We start from the raw sequence: 12,826 nt of genomic DNA, 5'->3' as shown, positions 1-12,826 counted from the left end.
CGGGTCGGGAAATTGACAGATTGTGTCAGTCCCAGTGAGTCGCAGAAGTCCTTTGCTGAGGAGCCATGGCTGGTGAGAGAGGTACCCACACCCAGCCAACTGGCATGATGACAGTTGAAATCACCACATATGAGGAAGAGAGAGTTGGGATGAGTAGATAGAAGTTGGTCCATATCATCAGACAGCGAGATGTAGATGGAGTCATCACTGTTTGGTGGACGGTACAACACACATATGAACAAGAGGTGGGAGCGAAGGGGAAACCGTAGCCAGAGGTATTCCTGGGGGTGAGGTGGAGAGAGTGCAGTGCAGGGCGAGTGAGGAAGAGAGTTTTTGATAAAGATAGCAACCCCGCCTCCAGGACGAGGCTCAGGTCTATCATACCGGAGGAGGGAGTAGCCCGGGAGAGATACTATGGAATCAGAGACATCATAAAGGAGGAAAGTTTCTGTTAAGCAGATCACGTCTGGTTTGACAGAAGCAACCTGTATGGAGAGATCAGTTAAGTTTGAACGGAGGCCCCGGATGTTTGAGGTCCATACCGTTAATGAAGAGGAAGGGGGAGCATCAGATACAGAACAGGGGGGAGGAGGGGTAGGGTAAGATGTGGAAGAGGTGGAAGAGGTAGGGAGAGCTGTTGAAGGTGTGTCAGAGATTTCAGAATAGCTCGGAGAAAGGGAAGGATGGGGCGGACAAAAGGTTTGATGGTGATTGGGTGAGCCACAATGAGGTGTTATTTGAGGAGGGGGAAGAGCGAGGCAGAAGGTTGGGGGAGATGGAGGTGAGAGTTTGAAGGGGGAAGAAGCGGGGAGGACGCTTTGAGGAGGGGGAGTGAGAGGGGGGAAATTGAGAAGCAATGAGGGTGGGGAGATTTGAAGGGGAGGGGTGAGGGGGGAGTTTGGGAGGGAAGGGACAAGGGGAGGGATTTGAAAGGGATGGGATATGGGGGAGATTTGGCGGGGAGGGGTGAGGCAGGAGTCTAGGAGGGGAGGGGCGAGGGGGCGTCTTGGCGGGGAGGGGTGAGGGGGTAGTTTAGGAGGGAGGGGGCAAGGGGGGAGATTTGAAAGGGATGGGTGATGGGGAAGATTTGGAGGGGAGGGGTGATGGGGAAGATTTGGAGGGGAGGGGTTATGGGGAAGATTTGGAGGGGAGGGGTGAGATTGGATTTTTGAAAGTGTACGATTTATGGGAAACGAACATTTATTGCAAAATGAGTTTCTTGTGACCTTCGAGTTAAAAATACGTTTAAGGACGCTGGATGGAGGATGGAGTGCAGGAGAGTTTAGGGAATGTAGAAAAAAGGCACTATAGGAGATGGATATTTTTTTTGGGATGAATTGATTTGGTGAGCAAGTCGAAAGCAGCCTTTTAAAGAAGAAGAAGAAAAAGGTGTTATAAAATATGACGGAATACATAACGTGAGGGGAAAGTGTAAACATTGAAGGTTAATGAGTGAAAACTATCTGGGGAAATGGGGGAGAAACACGTGGTCGAAGAACGAACGAACGAATAAGAATGAATAAACGAATGAGAACAGAGAAGGAAATGTTGTTGTGTTTTTTTTTTTGGTTTTTTTTTTAGTTGAGATTTACACAAGGAAGTAGGCTATGGGTGAAAAGACTGGGAATACAGAGAACGAAAGTTATTGGATCACAAACGACGGACCGCTGCGAGAAAAACAAAGCCTCAAGGTTGTACAGTGCACACTGTACAAGGCCTCAAGACACGACACGAATTAACACGATTTTCAATACAGGTATGAAAGATTTGCACCGAAAAATCTTCGTCGGGACACAATATACGTACAACACCATAAATAAATACAGTTTTAACGAAAATACAAATGGGAACAATCACTTAACTTCGATTTCAAATCGTTCGCGACGCGGCAAAGGCCTTGCTCGCGACACGGCAAACAGACGATCAATTTATGAAAGATAAACACCGAGAAACAACCAAAGTTGCACACAATAACTTCACACACCGAAAGATAAATGCAGTTTCGACAAAATACAATTGTGAACAGACTTAACTTCGAAAAACGTGGAGACCGTGTGGAGCTTCGAAAATCCCTCCCACCGTCTCCGAGATCTCGCGAGACCACTCGCGAGATTTGACCAGACGCCACCAGGATTTGGAAGAGGGAGACAGATAAGAGAGTTCGGTCTTGAGCACGGAGATTTGTTCGTAAGATGCCATATTTTACTTTTTGCTTTCAGATATGAGAAGTTGTTTCCTCTGCCACCAAAGGTGGTGGAGGTTGTGTTTTCACCCCTGTCTGTTTGTCTGTGAGCAGGATATTTCAAAAAGTTATGGATAGATTCTGATGAAATTTAGTGGAGAGGTTGGGTGTGTGCATCGGACGAATTGATAAGATTTTGGTGAATATCCGGATTTGAGAATGTTTAAGTGATTCTTCAACATTGATAGATAGGGCCAAAAATGATGCATGGCATGGTATCTCAAAAATATATGGAAGAATTCCGACAAAACTTAGTGGACGGGTTGGCTGCTTGATAAGGATGTATTCCTTCGATTTTGGTGAAGATCTGGATACGAGATGTTTAAAAAAAAATCAAGTTATTCATCATCATTAAGAGATAAGGCCAAAATGATGTACTATATACAGTAGTAAGAACCCGACATTTGCCACGATACGTACCTGAAAAATGCCGTGAATATCAAATTCGCCAATGTCGGGGTTTCACGGTATAGCATGATATTTCAGAGTTGTCGATGAATTATGACAAAACTTGGTAGATGCGTTGGTTCGGTGACTAGAACAAGCTCATTCGATTTAGGTTCGATCTAGATTCAGATCCGGCCTATCACTGGGATACAAAATGTAAACTGTGCAACCTGGCGGAGGGATGCGCTCTACCGAGTGTCGTTCTAGTTCTATGAATAATGCTGGCAGATATACTAATAATTTAAATATCGTTTATAAGGCTACATCATTTACACTTTTATTGCTGGTAGTTGAGGCTGCCTGCTTGCTGTCGTTCTCTGAGTACTTGTTTAATGATGCTTTGTTTCGAAGATCAAATTTTCTTTGCAGTTAATTTTGTTCATTTTCTCCTTGCTTCTCCTTGCTTCTCCTTGCTTCTCCTTGCTTCTCCTTGCTTCTCCTTGCTTTAGGTCTAAAGGTTTGTCAAGGTTTCCCAAGGAAAAGTATGCCTATTACTTCAAATTGAAGAAGGGGTTGGTACTGCTAATAGTAAATACTGTACTGTATAGTATATACATCCTGCTTGGTTGTTTCACTTAATTTATGTTTTGGGTGGAGGATAGTTCGTGGTGGGTAGTGTGGGTATTTGTGATGGTATGCCGTCAACTTCACTCTAGTTTTGTTTTGCAAGTGCAATTTTCTCCTTACTTTGTTTCAAGACATCTTCTTTAAATATTTATTTTTGCCATCTGTGTCGGTCCCATACAGAAAAATGATTATTAAATTTCCAGCCTTAGCCATATGCTGATTACATATTTGGTTATAACCTCTTAAGATTCTATTAAAAATGGAAATCCACCACTTTTCTTCACTTTTACTTACAATAACATAATATACTATTACACTTTGTACTACACTTCTTGATTTGCATTTTGAAGCATCTGTATGTAGCTATGTCTGAAGGGGAAATGTAAAGAAAGATCAAGAAAGTCTATTGTGAATTTCTTTTTTTCTTCTTATCTGTGAAGTGTTATCCAGCACTTGTACGGGAAGTACATTAAAGGATCAAGCTGGTAATATTACCAGGATTTTATATCTGGTTATTGTTCCTTCAAAATGAAATTGAAGCTCGTTTCTCTGAAGTTTGATGCATAATAACACGATACTTGGACAACTTGCTCTACCAGAGTCTGAATTGGGTGAAAATGGCAAAGTCATGCAATAAGTACAAAAAGTACAAATAGCCTGTCCGCCGCACATCAGCGTGAGACGGCCGGATTTTTTTTAAAGCACTTCCGTGTTTCTTTATTTTGTCCCCTTGTTACCTACGCCACCAAAGGTGGATGGAGGTTATGTTTTCACCCCTGTCTGTCTGTCTGTCTGTTTGTTTGTCTGTCCATTTGTGAACAAAATATCTCAAAATGTTGTGGACGGATTCGGATGAAATTTGACAGAGATTTAGCTTATGTGACAAGGACGAAATGATGCGATTTTGGTGAATATCCGGATTCGGATCCGGCTACTAGAATTTCTTAAGTGATTCTTCACCATTGGGAGATAGGGCCAAAAATGATACATAGCAGGATATCTCAAAAGATTATGGATGGATTTGGACAAAACTTGGTGGACCGGTTGGGTGTGTGACAAGGAAGAATCGATTACATTTTGGTGAAGATCCGGATCCGTATAGTATAATTTTTTAAGTGATTCTTCACCATTGGGAGATGGGGACAAAAACGATGCAAAGCAGGATATCTCAAAAAGTTGTGGACGGATGATTTTGATTAAATGTGATTCTGTATTGGGATTTTCTGGTCTACTCTGGGATACAAAACGTAAACTATTCACCTGGCGGAGGTATGCTCTCCATTGAGTGCCGTTCTAGTATTTTGGGATGCTTTGTAGTTCACCGTTTGAATTTTTGGTAACGAATTTTCAACACACCAGACAAAAACAAAACCTGACAAAAAACACCAGACAAAGTACAACTCACAAAACCACACAAACACCCAAAAAACAAGTTCTCGTGAGAGCCTGCACTCTGTGATTGCTCTTAATTGTTATTCATAGTGATCAAGCAGATTAATGTAAGACATTGAACATAAGCCAGAACAAAGGTTGAACATCGGCTTGTGATACTACCCTGGGGGCAAAGAGTAGAAACAGAGCTCAGGGTATAATACTATCTCACCCCGAGCAAATCAAACGTACAAATAATATATTTTGAGCACAGTCACATGGCATTTTAAATATTTTTTGACTTGAAATATTATTGCATCCTTATATTAGAAAAATACAACCTCTTTTTGTTTTCTGGCAAGTGATATATACTTTATTAAAAGGCACGATTGATACTTCCTGTTTTGGTTCACCTTCGTGCATAAGTCATTTGTCACAGATGGATGCAGTTCTGGTGGCTTACCTGTCATTCACCACGATCGAAATAGCACTCAGGTCTGTGACATTTTTGTATATTATAAAATATCTTGTGAAAAGGTAGTTTTTGAATTTTTACCACTCTCTTGCCTTTCTAATGTGTGCCGCTTGGGTTTAACCACACACCTTTCGGTTGGTTGAGTGTGACCAAAGGAGGTTTGTTTAGATGTTAAAAAAACTTTTCTTTTTTTATAAGAGTAGGTCATGCCTTTCCAGGCCATGTTCTGGATGGTGATGTTACTTGTGTTTAAATCTTGCTCAGTGCAGAATAACACCTACCGACATTTCCTTGCTCACCCATGTACTCTCTCTCCCATTACTGATTTTTTTTTTTTTTTTTTTTTTTTTTTACGATATGTGTTTGATTTGTTTAACACCTTGTATGTTTTGTGCTGAACTTTTTTATTTATTGATTGACATATAGTATGTGGGAAAATTACGCGCCCAGACCAGGAATCGAACCCAGGTCCTCTGGACCGGTGAGCCGTACCAGTGCTTTGCCATCTGAGCTGTCTGGGCGACCTTAGTTATTGACTTATGTCTGCTGATTCATCGACACAATTGAACGTTGGAGTATAATAAGCGTTAATCACAATGGCATTTACTCTATGTGCATTGCCATTACATCACGGGTTATTTCGAACCTTTGTTTCATTTTTATAAGCACCGATTGTGCAGTTGTTATTATCTCCGCCACCAAAGGTGGATGGAGGTTATGTTTTCACCCCCGTCTGTCTGTTTGTTTGTCTGTTTGGCTGTGAACAGGATGTCTCAAAAAGTTGTGGATGGATTTGGATGAAATTTGAGATAAAGGTAGTGTATGTGACAAGGACGAAATGATTAGATTTTGTTGAAGATTCGGATCCGGCTAGTAGAATTTTAAAGTGATTCTTTACCATTGGGAGATCGATCGGGCCAAAAACGATATCTAGTCGAGCTAAAAATATTGGCATATTTGCACTTTTTTCCAATAATTCACAATTTTCTTTAAAAATAAGTTGAAATTGACAAAAAGTATTTGGTCTTCACAATTCTTTATTTCAATGTGACAATTACAGAACCTTTGTTTTTGATTCAGAACTTAATGTATCATTATAAATCAGAAAATAAAAATAAATTTTCAGTTGTCATACCCTTCCTCCCGTCCATGGTTGGTACACTTAATCTTGTGGTGAGGCAGTTGCCCTGAAACAACATGACTTCGCCTCCTGGAAGGCAAATCCAACTGAAGGCAATCTCAGTTCCTTTCACAAAGCCCAGAACAAGTGTGTGTCTACCCTCAGGAGAGTCAGAAAACAATAGCTCTCCACTCTCAAGACTGAACGCTCAAACCTGTCTCCCTCCTCCAAATCCTGGTGGCGTCTGGTCAAATCTGTTTGTGGTGTTTGTTCCCCCTCCATCCCTTCCCTTACCTCAAATGTCTACACAGCTGACTCCACACGTGAAAAAGCTGAATGCCTCAACTCTGTGTTTACCTCAAAATCTTGTGTCCCAAACCCATCTCTCTCTGTACCCAACTTACCCAGTCGAACCCAGCTGCTCCTGGACTATGTGTCCTTCTCTCCTGACAAAGTGGAGAGGTTTCTGTCAAACCTCGACTCTAATTCTGCAACTGGACCAGACAGCATCAGCCCACGGGTCCTAAAATCCTGCTCTGCCGCTCTATCTCACCCTCTCTCTGTTCTATTCACCCTCTCTTTTGCTCAAGGGCATCTTCCATCTGCTTAGAAATCAGCCAACAATAACGCTTTACACAAAAGAGGTGCAAAAACAGATCCTTGCAACTACAGACCAATGAGCCTGCTGCCAATAATCAGCTAGGTCATGGAATCCATCATTGCTTCGGACATCAAATCCTTCCTCTTCTCCAATGGCCTGATCTCTGATCATCAATTTGGATTCAGACCAGGTCACTCTACTCTGGACATGCAGCTTCTGCAGTCTCAACAATGGATAGAGGCCCTCAATGCCAAACAGGAAATCAGAGCTGTCTCCCTTGACATATCTAGTGCCTTCGATACGGTCTGGTACCCCGCTCTGCTCCTCAAACTCTCCTAGGGTATACATGGAAACCTCCACACATGGCTTGCGGACTTCCTCTCTGGTCGCAGTCAACGTGTGGCACTGAACGGAATCTCTCATCTCCCCTTCCTGTTCAGACTGGAGTTCCCCAAGGCAGTGTTCTGGGTCTGTGCTTTTTCTGATCTTCATCAACGATCTCTCTGACTCTCTGGAAAATCCTCTCTATCTCTTTGCTGATGGCTCCACTCTCTGCCACTCCATATCTCAACCCTCAGCTCAGTAGGCAGCAGCCTCTTCACTCTCTGCAGACCTGGATAAAATCACAAACTGGTCAAACAAGTGGAACATGTCTTTCAATCCTGACAAATCTCGCACTCTCACTTTTTCTCTCCGAAAAGACCGTCCGGACAATCCTCCCATCTACTTTCTGAACAATCCTCTTGAAGAAGTTCTGTCACTCAAGCTTTTGGGTCTCACTATCTGCCATGATCTTTCCTGGGAAAACCACATTTTGGAGCTGCCCTCCAAAGCCAGTCGCCTCCATCATGCGAAGTCCTTTCTGGGCACCTCTGAGCTCCTCACCACATACAAGGCTTTCATCCGCAGCTCAATGGAGTACTGCTCTCCCCTCTGGGGTGGTGCTCCTGCTCGGCTTCACGCTGTAGAACCAAAGCATTCAGAATCATTGGTATCTCCCGTGATGAAGCTGATTCTGAGGGCCTTTCTCTCTCGCTGCAGGCAGGTTGGTGGGCTTTTTTGTTTTCTACTGACTCCTCTCCGGCCTTTCTCCCCTGCTCTTTCTGTGCTCTGTCCCCCAAATATTCCTGCAGGATGCACAAAATTTGCCAGCAACCCTTCTCTGGTGAAATTGCCAAAATCAAGACTCTCTATTCACCTTCACTCTTTCATTCCTCTTTTCTCTCACCTCTGGAACAAACTTCCACACTCTCTTCAATCCCACTTCTCCCTCCAGGTCTTCAAAACAGCTGTTCACCACCATCTCTTATCTCACCCCCCATCCAAAACCTTGATCTTTTCTACCCCCATTAAAACACCCCAAATTTGGTCCGTATTTTAAATCGCACCGTTCTACCCCCGTATGTTTTATGGGTCCATGCATGTTTTCATGTGTAATGTGGTGGCTCTTACATGAGCCTTGACTGTATACAAAAAAAAATGGCATTGACAAAATTATTGACACCCTCGATTTAATATTTGGTAGCACAGCCTTTGGACAAAATAACTGCAGTCAAGCACTTCCTACAGCAATGAATGAGTTTCCCACACCACTCTACTGGCAGTTTGGCCCACCCTTCTTGTGCAAACTGCTCCAGTTCTCCCAGATTTGAGGGGTGCCTTCTCCCAACTGCTGTTTTCAGATATCCCCACAGGTGTTCAATGTGATTTAGATCTGGACTCATTTCTGGCCACTTCAGAACAGTTCAGTGTTTTGTCTTGAACCATTCCTGGGTGCTTTTTGAAGTGTTTTGGGGGTCATTGTCCTGCTTCAAGACCTATGACCTTTGACGGAGACCCAGCTTTCTGACACTGGGTTGAACATTGCGCTCCAAAATGCTTTGGTAATCTCTTAATTTAATGATGCCATGCACACATTTAAGGCTCCCAGTGCCAGAGGCAGCACAGCAACCCCAAAACACCACTGAACCTTCTCCATGTTTGACTGTGGGGAAGTTGTTCTTTTCTTTGAAGGCTGCATTTTGTTTTCTGTAAACATAGAGATGATGTGCTCCACCAAAAAGCTCTAATTTGGTCTCATCTGTCCACAGAACATTCTCCCAGAAGGATTTTGGCTTGTTCAGGTGTGTTTTGGCAAACTCCATTCTGGCTTTCTTATGTCTCTCTCTTTGCAGTGTGGTCCTCCTGGGTCTCTTATGATAGAACCCCCTTTCATTGAGTTGGTGAAAGATGGTGTGAGTTGAAACTATTGTACCTTGTGTCTGAAGGTCAGGTTGAATCTGTTTGGCAGTTGATGGAGGTGCTTTCTCCACTGTTCGAACAATCCTTCACTGCAGTCTTCGATCAAGTTTTCTCTTGCAGCCACGTCCAGGGAGGTTGACTACAGTGCCATGGGCCTTACACTTCCTGATAACATTGCGTACGATGGACACAGGAACATCAAGGTCTTTGGAGATGGACTTGTAGCCTTGAGATTGTCCATGCTTGGCTACAATCTTGTGTGTGACCTCCTCAGACAATTTTCTGGTTTTCTTTATTAGCGCTGAGGAAGCGCCTCTAGCGAATGACTTCCAGCCAGTGTAACGCGAATTCCTGTCACAGGAATTCTGAGATCATATAAGTGTGACGTGGCAGTTCCTGATTGGTTCGTGTTGGGGAACCCCTTCTCGCTGCCGACGTGACGTAAATTCGCGCACGCGCACTGGTGAAGCGCGAGATTCGGCCCAAGGTTCTTATTATTATTATTATTATTATTATTATTTTTGTATACAAGATCGAGGCTCGAACCATGATCGAGGCTCGAAATTCCATGCCCGAACCTCAGCGCAATCCAAGAGGATTCACTTGTTTTTTCCATGCTCATTGACACACACAGTGCCACAAAACAGTAGAATGACTCCTTTTCTCTATTCAAACTGGTTGAATGAGTGATATTTATATTGCAGGCACCTGCAACTCAACACAGGTGAGTTTAATTCCAAAGTAAAGGAGAATCACCTGCTTGAAATCTAATTATTTCTAACAACTTCAAAAAGGTGCCAATAATATCTCCCGCGATGACGCTATCTCCGAGGGCCTTTCGCTCACTCACCGCAGGCAGGTTGGTGGTCTTTCTGTCTTCTACCGACTCCTCTCCGGCCTTGCTCCCCCAGCTCTTTCTGGGCTCTGTCCCCCAAATATTCCTGCAGGTCGCACAAGATCTGCCTGCAACCCTCTTATGGTTAAACTGCCAAAATCAAGACTCTCTGCTCACCTTCACTCCTTCATACCTCTTTTCTCCCGCCTCTGGAACAAACTCCCTCACTCTCTTCAATCCCACTCCTCCCTCCAGGTCTTTAAAACGGCTGTTCACCACCATCTCTTATCTTCCCCAATCCAAAACCTTGATCTTTTCTACCCCCGCTAATTTCACCCCAAATCCACTTTTTTGAGGTGACTTTTGTCTTCTTTCCTGGAAGTCCTTGGTGTCCTTGCGTTTTATACCTATCCTGCCTCCCCCCAGGCCCTCTCCCTACCACACATCTCCCGATGTCCCTGCTCTCAAATGTTGTGTTTGTGTGCTTCCTCCCCTTCTCTCCCCATCTTGTCGACAGCTCCCCTTTTTATATACTTTGTTTGCTTGTTTGTTTGATTTGTTTGTTTGATAAATGTTAGCTCGTTCACGAGCCTCGACTCTGTATCCAAAAAAAAAAAAAAAAAAAATTGTCCATTTTAGGATTTTTGAAGGTGCATTTCGTAATAAGCTAAGATTTCGTAATTTTTTCAGCTTTTTTTTGTTTTGTTCCACTGCAAACCAAGGAAATACAAATGTGGATACCAAGATATTTTTTTATTTCAACAATTTTCCGGAAGAAATGGTGCATTGTTTGAAAAAGTGCAAGGGTGCCAATATTTTTGATATCTCAAAAAGATATCTGACTCTTTGCTCACCTTCACTCAAGATATCTCAAAAAGTTGTGGACGGATTCGGATGAAACTTGGTGGACAGGTTGGGCGTGTGACAAGGAAGAATTGATTCAATTTTGGTGAAGATCTGAATATGGATTCAGATACAGGCATTATTTAACTTTTAAGTGATTCTTCACCATTGAGAGAAGACTAAACTTGGGGGACGAGTTGGTTCGGTGACGAGAACAAGCCGACTTGTTCGGTTTCGGTCTGGATCCAGATCTAATCCCATCAGTGGATACAAAACATAAACTGTTCAGCCTGGAGGAGTTATGCGCTCTACCGAGTACCGCTCTAGTTACCTTTGCTTGCACTCCTAGTCGAGGCGCAAGATTTGCACTTTTCCTCCAGTAAAATTATAGCTTTATTGTGAATGCCTTCTGTGTCACTACCTCACAAACTTTGGATGTTGGTTTGGTGCATATTTTTACTTGTCATTGTGTAACAGCAACAGAGTCTTTAAGTACCATATTTTGTGCGTGGATAGAAAGTGTATGTTCTGAGGCACCCCTCCTTATCACCAGGTTTTCTCTCTACCCTCCAAAGCAGCCAAGAAATCCAACATCAAGCAGCCATAGCTTTGATTTACATCGTTACCCCAGACCTAGTGAACAGTTATGAGTTATCGTACAAGGAACTTAAACGTAGCAGGAGGCCATTAGGCCCATCAAAGCTCGCACTATTATTACAAACTTATGGTTGTATGTCCATGCTCTATCCTTTTTATATGCTGAGCGACACAAAGTGGGGGCTACACAAAGGAAAGTACAGATATTTGACAGAAAGGAGGAATCTATTGACATTCCTCTTGAATTGAGGTAGGTTGGGATAGAGGGGAAAGCAGGTTGCAGGTAAACTGTTCCAGAGTGATTCCAGAGTGTGGGGAAAAATCTTGATACATTGTATTAATACATTTCCTCGCCTGTTTGTGTTTCTTATTTAAGTCGGTTCTTTAATTGTCCTGCACCTTTGGAAATGAATTCCTCGAGCTTCCGAAGCATTCTTGCTTGTTCCTGTCCACTTGCTTAGAAACTTAGAATTCTTTGACATTTGTATATACAAGTGCACAAGTACATTAGAAACTAGAACGACACTCAGTAGAGAGAGTATACCTCCGCCAGGTGAACAGTTTACGTTTTGTATCCTAGAGTACACCAGAAAATCAGAATGCAGAATCACATTTAATCAAAATCATCCATCCACAACTTTTTGAGATATCCTGCTTTGTATCGTTTTTGGCCCCATCTCCCAATAGTGAAGAATCACTTAAAAATTCGACTTGCCGGATCCGGATCTTCAACAAATTTCAATCGATTCTTCCTTGTCGCACACACAACGTGTCCACCAAGTTTCGTTCAAATCCGTCCATAACTTTTTGAGATATCCTGCTATGTATCGTTTTGGTCCGACCTCCCAATGGTGAAGAATCACTAAAAATATTCTACTAGCCGGATCCGAATCCGGATCTTCACCAAAATCGAATCATTTCGTCCTTGTGACATACGCTACATCTCTGCCAAATTTCGTCCGAATCCGTCCACAACCTTTTGAGATATATTGTTCACCAACAAACGGACAGACAGACGGGTGAAAACATAACCTACATCCACCTTTGGTGGCGGAGGTAACTTGAGTGACACTCGGTAGAGCGCATACCTCCACCAGGCTGAACAGTTTATGTTTTGTATCCCACTGATAGGCCGGATCTGGATTCGGACCTGAACCAAAATCTAATCTGCTTGTTCTTGTCACCTAACCAACTCATCCACCTAGTTTGTCATATCTTGTCCCCAACTTTTGGAAATACTATGCTATATATCGGTTTTGGCCCCATCTCTCAATGATGGTGGGGCTACCTTATACAGGTGGGGCGAACAATCGGGCTCAGTCGCCCGGCGGGCCCACCCCGCCCCGTTTTTAAAATAAATTATATCAAAGGCACTATATAAGATACATGCTACCATATCAAAAAAATTGAAATTCAAATTAAATATGGACATCCTTCTTTTTTTATGTTAAGCCTGGTGTTGGTTTAGCGGTTAGGGTGCCGGCTTG

The 12,826-nt window shown here is 43.0% G+C and overlaps 1 protein-coding gene across 20 annotated transcripts in view; it reads left to right on the top strand.

The window, feature by feature from the left end:
* The window catches only part of LOC137433876 (5'-AMP-activated protein kinase subunit gamma-2), a 216,020-nt gene that overhangs the window by 139,315 nt on the left and 63,879 nt on the right, over positions 1-12,826 (top strand). For 2 of the 20 annotated variants that reach the window (XM_078785997.1, XM_068126314.2), the window contains one exon: positions 3,139-3,201. The exons of 16 other annotated variants lie outside the window; for them this stretch is intronic. The gene's annotated coding sequence lies outside the window, so the exon portion shown is untranslated. Of the gene's footprint in view, positions 1-3,138; positions 3,202-5,039; positions 5,123-12,826 lie in introns of those variants that run through there. 2 more of the 20 variants (XM_078785995.1, XM_068126312.2) reach the window with 1 other exon arrangement.

Source organism: Myxine glutinosa, chromosome 10 (genome assembly GCF_964187855.1).
Source record: "Myxine glutinosa chromosome 10, kmMyxGlut1.1, whole genome shotgun sequence".
Classification (NCBI taxonomy): domain Eukaryota; kingdom Metazoa; phylum Chordata; class Myxini; order Myxiniformes; family Myxinidae; genus Myxine; species Myxine glutinosa.
Note: the sequence above shows the minus strand (reverse complement) of the source record. Positions and strands in the feature narration are given on the sequence as shown.